At 39.0% G+C, this 13,122-nt stretch overlaps 1 long non-coding RNA gene across 1 annotated transcript; it reads left to right on the forward strand.

Moving 5' to 3' along the window:
* Positions 1–11,101: 11,101 nt before the first annotated feature.
* Positions 11,102–12,457, forward strand: LOC310721224. The gene is made up of 2 exons (XR_014531968.1): positions 11,102–11,627; positions 11,672–12,457. It is a non-coding gene; the product is annotated as an uncharacterized lncRNA (long non-coding RNA).
* The last annotated feature ends 665 nt before the right edge of the window (positions 12,458–13,122 follow it).

Here is a 13,122-nt window from a genome sequence, read left to right on the forward strand (position 1 = left end):
TCTTTTAATTTTTTTCCCTTCTTGCAGTTTTTCCAAATGTGAAACCACAGCTCTGTTGCGTGACACAGTACAGATAAAAACATTACTATACATAAACATAAAAAATACTACTACTACTAGCACTACTAAAACTACCATTAACACTGCTACTACTACAAATATTACTGCCACACCTAATACCATTACTGCTACTACAACTACAACTACTTCTACTAATACTAATACTACTACTAGTAAAAATAATAATAATAATAATAATAATAATAATAATAATAATAATAATAAACCTTGTTGACTTTATTAAATGAAGCACACTAAATGACTCAGTTTGGAAGATTTCAGAGGTTAACTTCCCCAGAAAGCATTGCTATCTAAAGCAATTATTTTTCTTAAGGCCGGAAAGTAAAATAGTTAATAATTTAAATGTATTATTTGCTGCCTCCCAGCTCTGGGGTCCTCAGTTCTATCCTGAGCTCAGGTTTGTCTGTGTGTCATTCTTTTGCATGTCATTCATATATCCGAAATTTTGTCCAATTAAACCTAAGAGGCCAGCAAATTAGCTGACACAAGCTAAACTATTATACTAACATAATAGTCCACTATTAAGGTATTATACTACACATCTACTCTTCATAATTGTTTTTTTTTTACTTTTCACATTAAAAGCCAGGTTTGCTAGCAAGCATGCTAATGTGAGGTGAATTATCATCTTGTGTAATTAAAATAGACATGGTTGCAAGAAAGATAGCTAAAGGGAAGCATGTTTTCTTAGAAAAGCTACCAAATATATAGCAAACTATATGTATGTATGTGATAAAAAAAAAAAAAGGTTGGCTAGCTATCTTAGTAACATAAGGTAAACTATATAATGTAAAATAACCTGTTATAGTGTGTCATTAAAACCAAAGGGGGAAAATAAAACATGAGCTAGATTTGCTACCATATGTGAGGTCAAGAATTATAGCCTGCAAACCAAGAGCCAGATTTGCTAACAAGCTAGCTAATGTAAGGCAAACTAGTATAGTGTGTAATTTAAACCGAAAGGCAAGTCTGCTAAGTAAGCTAGTGTGAGTTTATTACAAATATATTGTTCAATTAAAGGTTAAATTGAGTGAATATATTATATAATCATAGTTGTAATTCAACTATCAAATGTTATTTAAATTCTGTCACATCCATGGTGAAATCAGGGCTACTTCCTGGAGAGAGAATGAGTCAATGAGACCATGTTGCAGGAGCATTGAAAATCGGAGCACGTTACATGACTGTGTCCCACTCATTATCCCAATCCTATAATGCACTTTGATGGCCGTGAACTCGTTTCCCAGGTCACCACAGATTTGTAATACCTGCAGAGAAATATCAACAATTTGTGACCTTGTACAAACCCCACACACAGGCTAAGCAAAACAGACACAGAATATCTTCCTCTCTTATTCTCTCCCCTTCTTTCTACCGTTATATGTCTCTCGCTCGCTCCTGTATGCTCCCAATAGACGTGATTTGTGTTGACTGGAAGAGAACTGCAGGTTCTCCTTTGCATTTGCATTTCAGAGCGCCGCGGCGTTACCGTGGCCTACATGTGACCTGCCAATGCTCAAATGAAAACCATTCATCTTTAAGTCTCATGGCCAAGGAGCAGAGGGAGGAAAAAAACATTCTCAGGAGGAGATTACAGATATGAATCACCACAATGCTTTACGCAGGCTGCCGATGAATAGGAATATGAGACCATGGCCGTCGGCTATGTTTGCTGTCTCGCCAGAGACTGTGGTGTCTTTAAACGGATAAAGGTGGTCAGCCAATCTGAGAACGGCTGCGGTTAACCTCTATGTTCTCCGCATCTCTTTCTCTTTTTTTGTCCTGACTCGACGTCTAATCAATGTCACAAGGGTAATGAGGTGAAACGTAGGTAAAGGTTCACCCGTTCACAAAGGCATAGCGGGGACAGAGTGGTGAGAAACCATAGCCACAACAACTTTACTAATGCTAATCTTGGCAGGGGTTGTCAGTTAATCATCCCACATTAGTCCAAACACTCAGCTTCACCACAGAAACTTCTATAAGAGCATTATTAAACCCGCGTCTATTAGCGTCTATTTTTGGCTGCCACCCACAACACGTGATTATTAGAACGCCTTGCTAGGGTTAATAACACGCTTAGCCCATGCAAATCTGGCTAACTGATATTAATTGTAGTAATAAAGAGGTTTCCTATGGCCTGGTGTCTAATTATGATAAAAAAATACATATAATCTATCGCCTAGAATTCTCAAAATGCTCTATAGCTCAATCATGTTCCTAAGTTTATTAATTTTGAGCGATTTTATGTGTGTGTGTGTGTGTGTGTGTGTGTGTGTGTGTGTGTGTGTGTGTGTGTTTGTGTGTGGGTAAGATTTATTCATTAAATGGGCAAAAAACTGAAAGTTGAAGGAATATATGGACATTTTCAAACTAACCAATAGTTGTTTTGTGGTTCTGATGTTATCTTCTTTAATTTTGTGCTGAAGCAATTAGGCTTATAAATAGCAGAAGTCTGTTTAAGTAAAAATGGATTGCAGAACAGAAATATCTGCTTCAGCCTACTAGCAGTGCTTCTATAATAATTCACAGCCTTGCGAGTTACAGTACGGTTCAGGTCAAAGGAATAAAAACTTGTGTATCATTAAGTTTATCATTTGGCTTTTTGTCTTGAAAAGTTTGAAAGTAGAATTTTCTATAAAACAAGAATTTGTGTAGATGATTAGATTAGATGTATAGATGTTGCTCTTTTTCTCCTGTGCATATGGGAAAAAGGAACACAGCAGCTTTGCTTGTCTCATGGAAGAAGGTGTAGCATCTGTGCTCATCATTTTTAAGAGAAAGAGTGTGCTGTATTTAGGCTTGTCAGTCCCACTGGAGGAAGTGTTTTCTTAATGCCTTTGTCCTAGTCAGGAAGGCGTGGCCTTTGTGCCTGTCAGGTTTAGGAACAGGGGACATCAATTTGTGCCTGTCAGTCCCAGTGAAGGAGGTGTGGCTTTTGTGCCTATCAGCCTTAGAATGAGGGGGCATAGCATCTTTGCCTGTCAGTAACAGTAAAGCAGGTGTGGCTTTATGCCCATCAGTACCAGAAATAGAGGCCATAGTCTGTGCCTGTAAGTTGTAGCAAAGCAAGCAAGGCCTTTGTTCCTAACAAATCGAGGTATAGATTGCATGACATCAAACTAAATATTTAGACAATAATTGTACTAATTTTTGTTATCTTTTTGATAATGCACTTTTCATTTGCATTGTACTTCATTTGCTTCAAATGGAAATGTTACCTGAAAATGTTTTTCTTAATTATAGACACCTTAAAATCCTGTTCAAAAGCCAGAACCTTAAATTACTGAGCTGAGTGGGTCCTTATATGACAGCATGCTCTGCTTTTTTATATTACAGCAGCTTCAAACAGAAATTCATGCTGCTTTTGTATATATACGATTGAGAGCTGTTTGAACAATACTGGCAAACATGCCTTTGTGCCTTTGTTTTTGACATTTAAGTTTCTGTCTGTAATATATAAAACAAAAAGCATAATAATACTGTACAAAAGGTAAATACAAACTTGCCTACATGTGGTATTTCTCTTGTGAGTAACATTTGCGTTGATAAACCACAACCAAACAGAGAATAAAAGTAGCTGATAAACATGTCAAGTATGCTTTACCGGCATGATAAAATTCCAACATTTTGTCTTCTATTATTTTTACTCAAACCCAGCAGAGATTTTGCTCTAGAGATCTACTAGTGCTTTAAAAAAACACACAGCACAATTTTTGTTTTATTCAAGAGGTGTGTTCAGGGAGCATACTGTAATAAATGGACATGGGTCTGGTTCCTCTTAAGGTAGTGTCTTGCCATCTCAGGGAGTTTATCATTGCCACCGTCGCCACTGGCTTGTTCTTTGGAGACAAACTTACAATTAAAGGAACAAACTTATACATTATTTTATTACTGTTTTATCTCTGTAAAGCTGCTTTAAGACAATGTCCATTGTTAAAAGTGCTATAAAAATACACATTTTTTTATTTGAACTAATGCCCACAAGAAAATGTTAAAATAGCACATAGAAGAATAAACCGAAACAGAAAAGTGAATTGAGGAATCTCATAAAAAATCATCATTACTGTACTTTGATTCCACAGATTAATTCAGAAGCAGCTCTTCGTTTTCCCCAGCAAGTAAAACCAGTTCATCACAAGACACAAGAGATGAGTTATGCTGCTTCGCACCTCCTGCGCAATGCACTAAGGATCTTCAACTGTCTGAGGAAATAACTGAGGCAACACCTGACTGGCCAGCTAATGAAAAAAAAACAGGGAAGAGGTTAAGGCAAAGAGGAAAGGAAATGTAATATAATTAATTGACCTAAATTAGAAATTCAACAATGCGCTGAGCCTTCCGGCAGAATCACAGATTAGGCGGCTGCAGGGGGGAAAAATAGGAGGAGACGTTTTAGGGGAAAGTAATGAATTAAATTTTACGCTGAATCTAAATGAAGTACACTGTTATTTTGAATTCTTGGTGATCATACATTTCATATTTCAGAGGCATGTATTATTATTTACGGTTGGGCGGTGCACCCTCACTTGTTTCGAATTAATGCCGTGTTTATTCTGCCATTTTCATTAGACTTTTTAATAAGCTCCGATGCTTGCCCAGGGCTCAATCCCAGCTGATCTAAAGAGAGTATTGCTTTTAACAGGCAAAGTAAAAAAAAGGCTACAAAAATCTTCAAAACCTACTCTGATATTTGGTGTTAGTTGAATTTTATTCCGTCTATCTCTTTTCTGGACCATACATTTAGATCTGTAAGCATTTGATTAGTAACTTTTTTTTTACACAGTCCCTTTATTTTCCTAGAGTCAAAAATACTTGGAAAAACTATCATAAATATAAGGATTATTGTTAATAGTCTATGATAAACCCAAGGACATCACCAAGTTCTGAATTTTCCCCTTTGAAATGCTTTCTTAGGCATTTACTGCAGCTGTTTTAAATTTTTGCATGTTCCTGGCTTTTCCTGACTTCAGTTTTGTCACCAGTAAGTAAAAAGCAGTTGATTTGGGGTGAGGTTGCCATACATGCAACCATACATGCCATAACACTGATACCACTATCTTAGATGTGCTTTGGATCACAAGCCTTTCCTTTCCTTCTTTATTTTTCCCACTGCTTCTAATTCTAATTATAGTTTTATCTGTCCAAAGAATCTTTTTTGACAACTGGCCAGGTTTGTCTGTAGAAGGTATTTACCAAAACGTGGAGTTTAATTTTAATTTTTATTTACCAGTGTTTTTAACCAATGTTTTACCAGTATCCCCAGGTATTGGCATTCAAGGAAGGCATCACTTATAAACTTTGAGAATGATACGTCCAAATCTTACCATCTCTTGAGTGTCATTGATTTCCATGGTGTTCCAAGACATGTGGTGTTGCTGAGCTTGGCCAGTCCTAGTTTTCATAAATGAACCAAATTGTTAATTTCTTTCAACATCTTTCATACCTGCAATCAAAAGGGCCCACAAACAATAGCCTATACATAAGTTACTTTGTTAGACCGAGGCTGTTACTATTTGCTGTGAAATCTAAAGAAGGATAAGAAGTGAACAGAAAAGAAAGCAGGTAAAACTCTGCCTCTTACTTAGAACGACTGAAGTCGATAACCAGCTCTTCTCTATATAAGCTCTATCACTTTAAACATGTCATCTTCACTGTCATTGCTATATCGAACATTTCGGGATTTTCTTGTCCCGCTTTTATTGCATTTACTCTCACTGAGGTAAATGCAATAAAAGCGGGACAAGAAAATGAGAGACAGAGAAAAAAAGATAATTTGTATTGGTTGTGTTTCTAATGAATCTCTTATATTATGACCTTTCTTATTTTCTCATGTTTTGACTGGAAATGTGGATGGATAAAGGGACAAAAGTCACTTGTTTTGCCGTCAGTCATCTTGAGAGATGTGCGCAAGACAGAACAGAGGAAAGATTTGTACTGATGATGAACTAATACAGACGGAAAAAACAATCAATCATTGCATGTTTTCTGAACAAGCTACTAATGTAAGCTTCATAATCCAGACACAGTGAAGCATGCATGAGTGACTGTATTGGAAATTACCATTTGTGTGTGTGTGTGTGTGTGTGTGTGTGTGTGTGTGTGTGTGTGTGTGTGTGTGTGTGTGCGTGCGCAGATCTCTCTCCAGCAGTCTGAGTGTCTCCCCAGCAGTAGAGGCTGAAAGGCTGTTATTATCCACAACAAATGCAGTACATGAGGACAACAGAGCAGGGTGAGGGTGTATGTAGTGTGTGAGTTTGTGTGTGTTTAGAAGTGAAAGCAAGTTTATGTTTTAGAGAGAGACAATGTGTGTGTGTGTGTGTGTGTGTGTGTGTGTGTGTGTGTGTGTGTGTGTGTGTGTGTGTGTGTGTGTAAGAGAGACAGAGAGAGAGAGAGGGGCAGACAGAGAGACCTGTCTATAACCTCGGGTGCATCTTCAGCCATGTCCTTTCTAAAACCATTTGCTTTTGTCCTACAGTCACCCTTAAAGTAAGAGATGGTGTGTGATACTAACAGATGGGAGGAGGAATTATAAACTACAGAACTTTTTAGCACCACTTTTTTGTCCTGCTCTTTTGAAGCCTGTTCAAATTGGACTAGTAGAAACAACTTTTGATATATATTTAGGTAAAAGCTTTTAATGTATCCGGCAGGTATAGAGGTTTTGCCCCTTTGTCCTCCTGGAAGGACTTGCCAGAAAAGTGATGCATCTAGGGTTTAAGTTACATGGTGTGGTCATGTGAGCTACTAATAATCAAGGAATGTGCTGTTATATATAAAGTTTTGAAATAAAATTATATGTACTGTATGTAGTATACCAAAAAGTTTTGTATTACCATTTCATTTTGTATAATCTTTTATCAATGCACTATCAACTGCCCCACTGATCTAATGCAAATTATTAATAATTACTTCAGATAACCTCCAGCAACATCAACTATTTATTCTGAATAATATTATATTCTAAGGTTTTTTATTATATTCTATACCACGGTATGGCAAATGTACCGAAAAAATCACTGTAAGAGATATTTTTGTCATTATACATAGAAATGCATCTGTCTGTTCAAGCTAGATTTGACAAGAAAACTGGTGACATATGAGCTCTGTGAATACCAAAATAACTTCCTTTAAAAAAAATGTTAGTCAGATTAATACCACTTTTTTTTTTTTTAATGTGGCAATCATTCATGATGGAATACAGCAGCCAGAAGTAATTTATTCTCAGAGAGTGGTTGATTTCTAGTGACTGTTTTTAACGCAAAGTGGGTAAAGTGATTTTAAACCACCAGCTGGTAATAGAAAGTACTATAATTTTTCCCAATGAGAGATTTTTCGCAATTTTTATTTTTGGTTTTACATATTATATGTACCTACTTGGAGTAACTTATGTTTCTTTTTTTGATTAAAATGATTCTATTCCCTCAGAAAAAAAGGAACAATGATAATCAAGAACTGTGATATCGCCTGACAATATGGCAAATTTGAACATTACCTATGGATCCAGGTCCTAACAATGGAATAAGTGTTTTTGTCTCATGTCCGAGATGGAAAAAGTAGTTTGGGATAAATTTAGTTTTGTACAAAAAATCATTACGTAGCAAATAATTATAGCTCCTACATGACTTATTACTTATTAAATATGTATAATAATTTATTTTGTTTAATTTAAATTTATTAGTATTATTTTTAAACATTAGGTACGTGTTAACAATCCTTAGTCAAAAAACAGCATTTTGTAGGGTAAAGTCAATAGAGATTCGTTTTCCACTAAAACCGGATTCCCTATATTTGGAAATAAAGCTGAAAAAAAAGACATTACATTATATTTTTTCAAACCTAGTGTTAACTAGTACACTAATCACAAGCCTTAGCCAGCTGGAGGGATATCGAGTCATGGAGCAATATTAATCAATTCCACCCAATAACACACAGCATGGGAAGATAAGGACAGCCGTTCTGACAGTTTATTGCTTTTGTTCAATTTTTCTTCTCATATTTATGAGCCTTAGCTGAGCAATTTACCAACTGGGAACTCAGGAGAATCTAAAGTCGCTGCTTTTCCTCTGAAAGAGCCACATGAGAATGGTTGTATAATAATGCGTGGAGAATACCATAGACCGAACTGGAAATCTAGGAATTCACACAAGCAACAAACTTTATTGCAAAAACCGTAAAATACAAAAGAACTCAAAACTGATTGCTTGTTTCTGTGAGACTCATTTTGGCAAATATTGGTGCTATTTAGGTCAGTGGTTCTGCACCCCAGGCAAAAATCTGTAAGATTTTGCAAGGAAAGCTGGTACAATGAGCCCTAATAACAAAAGATAACTAGTAGAGTGATAGTGCACTCATTTTGTCGCATATTGAGAAAAAGAGCTTGCTGTATTGTTATTTCTACCATGGCTAGAGAAAAAAGGATTCATGAGAACCATCAAGTTATGGACCTTGATTGGCTTTAAAAAAAATAAATAAATAAATCAATAAATAAATAAAATGTATTTAACAATGACAAATTTTTTAGATTAACCTTGAAACTATGGCACTGTCAGAAGCCTACTTGTGATTTACCTTGGCTTTTTAAATGTGAAAATAAAATCTAGTTATGAGGAAACATACCACTTGCCAAAGAGAACAAACTGGAGAGAATGAAACACAAAAAGACCAGGGCAGGTTAGTCATTTGGAAATTTTTAGCAAAGTCTTTTTTCTGTTTGTTACTGTGTTGTGTAAAGTGAGTACATCAGGGAAAAATAGAGTGAGTGAGTCAGAGCTTGAAGAAAGAAAAATAATCCAATATTACTTCGTGTCAGTGGAGAAACAACAGCACTTGGTGCTGAATAGCAAGTCTGGTTTTTGTGGAAATACACTATGGGAAAATGAAGACTGGGGATTGAGTAAGGAAGGAAAAGAGGGAGAGGATAAAAAAAGCAGAAAGTTATGAAAGAACAATAGCTGGAGAAATTGGTGGATTTCTCTAGCTTTCGATGCAAACACTTATCCAAAAGCCCTACATTTCTGATATTTGTGTTATCATAGTGTTGTCATTAGAACTATGCCCAAATAGAGTGCTTATATGCTGGCTTATTTGGTGTTTATTTATTCGCTTATCCAGAGGGGAGGGCAGTGTAAATCTGATGTATAAATAAGTGGCGGCATGAGCAAGGTGACGAGAGTTGTTAGTCCTCGGCCGCCTCAAGATACAGACATTCATTTCACAATTCACAGAGCATCGACGGATTCAAGGGCATTTGGTCCCAAGAAGACATCCAACACCACACACACACACACACACACACACACACACACACACACACACACACACACACACACACACACACACACACACACACACACACTAACATAAACAGAAGCTACATAGTGTTTTCTAAAACCTTCAACATGCCCTTTAGCCAACAGTATATCAATCATATCAGTAGAACTATTACAGAGTGTTTTTCTGTGTTGAGAAAAAATTGTGCTTCATCTTTAAACAGGTCAAAATCAGTTTATAGAGGTAAATCTCATATCACTATGGCATGTTGCTGCCACATTTCAGCTCCAGCTTTAATTCTGATGGGAGTGGCCTCCTCCTTTATGACCCTGCCCTTTTCACAGGACATGAATGGTTGGGAGATAAAGGCTGAAAGTGATGTAAATCTTATTCTATAGCCTTCCTAAGCCAGACAAAACTATAATGGTGGATTTTAAAGTGTGTCATGTTAAAAGCCCTTCCCATTACAGTTTTCATCATATCAGTGCAGTTCCAGGAATTTGTACAATCCATGCCATGTCATTGAGAAGCTGTTTTTAGTGGATCTCTTAGGTGTCATCTTATGTTGGTTTTTCTCTTGTCACCTGTCTGTAAATCTATGCAGTGCGGCGTTCTGCTGTGACTCATTCACCTACTGTCTACACACATAAGAAACTCGGTTATATCTTCTTCTTCTTCTTCTTCATCTTTCGGCTGCTCCCATTAGGGGTCGCCACAGCGGATCATTCGTCTCCATACCACCCTGTCCTCTACATCTGCCTCTTTCACACCAACTACCTGCATGTCTTGCCTCACCACATCTATGAACCTCCTCCTTGGCTTTCCTCTTTTCCTCCTACCTGGTGGCTCCATCCTCAGCATTCTTCTACCAATATAATTCATGTCCCTCCTATGCACATGTCCAAACCATCTCAGTCTCGCCTCCCTCACCTTGTCACCAAAACATCCTACACGCGCTGTCCCTCTAATAAACTTATTTCTAATCTTGTCCATCCTCGTCACTCCCAACGAAAACCTTAACATCTTCAGCTCTGCTACCACCAGCTCCACCTCCTGTCTTCTACTCAATGCCACTGTCTCTAATCCATACAACATCGCAGGTCTCACCACAGTTTTATAAACTTTCCCTTTCATTCTTGCAGATACCCTACTATCACAAATCACTCCTGTCACTCTTCTCCACCCACTCCACCCTGCCTGCACTCTTTTCTTTACTTCTCTAACACACTCTCCATTACTTTGCACTGTTGACCGCAGGTACCTGAACTTCTCCACCTTCTCCACCTCTTCTCTTTGCATCCGCACCACTCCACTGCCCTTCCTCTCATTCACACACATGTACTCTGTCTTACTCCTACTGACTTTTATTCCCCTTCTCTCCAGTGCATATCTCCACCTCTCCAGGCTCTTCTCAACCTGCTCACTACTCTCACCACAAATCACAATATCATCCACAAACATCATAGTCCAGGGAGACTCCTGTCTGACTTCGTCCGTCAACCTGTTCATCACCACTGCAAACAGGAAAGGGCTCAGGGCCGATCCTTGATGTAGTCCAACCCTCACCCTGAACCAGTCTGTCGTTCCTACTGCACACTTCACTGCTGTCACACTGTCCTCATACATGTCCTGCTCCACTCTCACCTACTTCTCTGACACACCTGACTTCCTCATACAGTACCACAGCTCCTCTCTCAGCACCCTGTTGTATGCTTTCTCTAAATCCACAAATACACAATGCAATTCCTTCTGTCCTTATCTATACTTCTCCAACAACATCCTCAAAGCAAATGAGGCATCTGTGGTGCTCTTCCTCGGCATGAAACCATACTGTTGCTCACAGATGGTCACCTTCTCTCAGCCTGGCTTCCACTACTCTTTCCCATAACTTCATGGTGTGACTGATCAACTTAATTCCCCTGTAGTTACTGCAGGTCTGCACATCTCCCTTATTCTTAAAGATCAGTACCAGCACACTCCATCTCCATTCCTCAGGCATCCTCCCACCTTCCAGAATCTTGTTAAACAATCTAGTTAAAAACTCCACTGCCATCTCTCCTAAACATCTCGATGCTTCTACAGGTATGTCATCTGGTCCAATCGACTTTCCACTCTTCATCCTCTTAATCGCTGCTCTCACTTCCTCCTTACTAATCCTATCTACATCCTGCTTTACCAACTCCACATCATCCAACCTTCTCTCTCTCTGATTTTCCTCATTCATCAACTGCTCAAAATACTCCCTTCACTTTCTCAACACACTCTCCTCACTAGTCAACACATTTCCCTCTCCATCGTTTATTGCTCTAACTTGCAGCACATCCTTCCCAGCTCGGTCCCTCTGCCTGGCCAATCGGTATAAATCCTTTTCTCCTTCCTTAGTGTCCAACCTCTCATACAGCTCCTCATATGCCTTTTCCTTGGCTTTCGCCACATCCCTCTTTACCTGCTGCCGCATCTCCTTGTACTCCTGCCTACTTTTCTCATCACTCTGTCTATCCCACTTCTGTTTTGCCAACCTCTTTCCCCTAATGCTCTCCTGCACTTCCTCATTCCACCACCACGTCTCCTTGTCTTGCTTTCTATTTCCAGATGTCACACCAAGTACTTTTCTAGCTGCCTCCCTCATCACTCCTGCAGTAGTTTCCCAATCACCCAACACCTCTTCACCACCACCGAGCCCCTGTCTGACCTCTTCCCTGAACCTCACACTACACTCTTCCTCCTTCAGTTTCCATCATCTTATTCTTCTTTCAGTCCTCACTCTCTTTCTCTTCTTCTTCGCCTCCAAAACCATCCTACAGACCACCATCCGATGCTGTCTAGCTACACTGTCCCCTGCCAACACCTTACAGTCTCCAATCTCCTTCAGGTTGCATCTCCTGCATAGAACATAGTCCACCTGTGTGCACCTTCCTCCACTCTTATACGTCACCCTATGATCCTCCTTCTTCTTAAAATAAGTGTTCACCACTGCCATTTCCATCCTTTTAGCAAAATCTACCACCATCTGCCCTTCCACATTCCTCTCCTTAAAACCATACCTACCCATCACCTCCTCATCACCTCTGTTCCCTTCACCAACATACCCATTAAAGTCTGCTCCAATCACCAATCGTTTTTTCTTAGGTACACCATCTACCACTTCATCTAATTCACTCCAGAATCTTTCCTTCTCCTCCATCTCACAGCCAACTTGTGGAGCATAGACACTGATGACATTTATCATCATCCCTTCAACTTCCAGCTTCATGTTCATCACCCTATCAGAAACTCTCTTCACCTCCACTAAACTCTTACTGTACTCTACCTTCAGAATCACCCCTACACCATTTCTCTTTCCATCCACACAATGATAGAACAGTTTGAATCCACCTCCAATGTTCCTGGCCTTACTCCCTTTCCACTTGGTCTCCTGAACACACAAAATATCTACCGTTCTTCTCTCCATCATATCAGCTATCTCTCTCCCTTTACCTGTCATAGTACCAACATTTAAAGTACCAACCCGAACCTCCACTCTCCTACACTGCTCCTTTTCCTGCCGTCTCTGTGGATGTCTTCCTCCTCTCCTTCTCCTCCTTCGGCCAACAGTAGCCCAACTTCCACCGGTACCCTGTCGGCTAACGATACCTGTGGCGGTCGTTGTTAACCCGGGCCTCGACCGATCCGGTATAAAATTCTCATTTGTGATCCGCATATTTGATTTGGCACATGTTACGCTGGATGCCCTTCCTAACGCAACCCTCCCCATTTACCCGGGCTTGG

Source organism: Silurus aristotelis, assembly GCF_946808225.1.
Source record: "Silurus aristotelis genome assembly, chromosome: 27".
Classification (NCBI taxonomy): Eukaryota; Metazoa; Chordata; class Actinopteri; order Siluriformes; family Siluridae; genus Silurus; species Silurus aristotelis.